The 1,835-nt window shown below is 47.4% G+C and overlaps 1 pseudogene; it reads left to right on the top strand.

Moving 5' to 3' along the window:
• The first annotated feature begins 1,532 nt into the window (after window positions 1–1,532).
• Window positions 1,533–1,632, top strand: LOC128045842 (uncharacterized; annotated as a pseudogene).
• Window positions 1,633–1,835: the final 203 nt, after the last annotated feature.

Genomic DNA, 1,835 nt, shown 5'->3' with positions numbered 1-1,835 from the left:
GGCAAGAATACTGGAGTGGGTTGCCATTTCCTTCTCCAGGGGATCTTCCCCACCCAGGGATTGAACCCAGGTCTCCTTCATTGCAGGCAGATGCTTTAACCTCTGAGCCACCAGGGCAGCCAGTGAAGTCAGAGATGTAGCCAAAACCGAAAGAATGTAGCTCTTTGTAAACCATGGAGATGATTCTAGACTTTTTCCCTAAATCATGCTGAGATGTCATTAACAATTTTCTTTGGAAGGTAACCTGGACTCCTGGGAGATGGCTAGGATGGGCAGGAGACAAACCAGGGATCAGTTATTCAGTTGCTGAGTCATCTATGGAGAAATGATGGTGACAGTGTTGAAGCAGAGATGTAAGAATGGTTGAATGGAATATATCATCTTCATCATTAGAAATGATGACAAAATAGTTATGATGTCTGTGTTTCTGAAGACGAATTTTCTACTTTTAGCTCTGACTTTTAAAGTTACTCTTTTTGTCAAAAGGTAGAAAACTTATCAGCCTCACTGCTTAAGTGTAGCAGAAACCACAGCATATAACCTATATAGAAAGCTTATATAAAGAAGCACATTTCAATAGGGAGACAGAAAAACCTTTTTTGAGGTTTACCGAGTAGCAAAGCTGGGTTTCCCAGGTGGCTCAGTGGTAAAGAATTGGATCCCTGGGTAAAGAAGATCCCCTGCAGAAGGAAATGGCAACCCACTGCGGTATTCTGCCTGGGAAATCCTGCGGACAGAGGAGTCTGGCAGGCTACAGTCCTTGGAGTCGCAAAAGAGTCAGACATGTCTTAGCAACTAAACAACGACAACAAGTAGCAAAGCTAGCTATCATCTACAGAGCAAAGTGAGAAGTGTTTTCACTAATAAAGACTTCACAAGTCTGTTAGTCAAAGATCTTAGCTGCAACCAAGAGAAATCTATTCTGATTCATTTCAGTAGAAAAAGTACTTACTGAAAGTATACTGGACTTTCCACGGAATTTTGGTAAGTGTGGAAAAACAGACTTCTGCACAGGAAGTCAGGCAGTAGCAAGAAGCCCAGCCTGAATCCTGTCACAGGGCTGGTCTAGTAAAGACACTGGTCTCTAGGTGCTATAGTGCCCAATGCAGCTGCCACCGCCTGGTGGACCTGCCCTGGAACTGGGTGCTGCCACTGGAACCACCGCCGTAGCTGCTCTTGGAGTAAGTAGAGAGTAAAGTCACTTAGTTGTGTCCGACTCTTTGTGACCTCATGGACTGCAGCCTGCCAGGTTCCTCCATCCATGGGATTCTCCAGGCAAGAATACTGGAGTGGGTTGCCATTTCCTTCTCCAGGGGATCTTTCTGACCCAGGGATCGAACCCGGCTCTCCCACACTGCAGGCAGACTCTTTACCATCTGAGTCACTGCTGCCTCTATCACAATCTCCCTATCTGCTTCTATTGCAGTCTTTGTATCTGCTTCTATCAATAGCTGCTGTCTGAATGGCTACAGTATTTGATTGGTTGATCTTCAGTCAACTATGGGGCTTCCCAGGTGGCACAGTGGTAGAGAATCTTCCTTCGCAGCACATATACTAAAATTGGAACAAAACAGAGAAAATTAGCATGGCCCCTGCGCAAGGATGACACGCGAATTCTGAAGCGGGTGTTTTCCCCCACCCCTTCCGCCCCCCCGCCCCCACCCCGCCGCGGGGGTGGGCCGGGGCCGGGTGAGGTGGGGAGGGAGAGCAGCTTCCCGCATAGCTCAGATGGCAAAGAATCCACCTGCAATGCAGGAGACCCTGTTTTGATTCGTGCATGGAAAAGATCTGCTGGGGAAGGGATAGGCTACCCACTCTAGTATTCTCGGGCTTTC

This window comes from Budorcas taxicolor, chromosome 3, assembly GCF_023091745.1.
Source record: "Budorcas taxicolor isolate Tak-1 chromosome 3, Takin1.1, whole genome shotgun sequence".
Classification (NCBI taxonomy): Eukaryota; Metazoa; Chordata; class Mammalia; order Artiodactyla; family Bovidae; genus Budorcas; species Budorcas taxicolor.
This window is presented reverse-complemented; position numbering and strand designations above follow the sequence as displayed.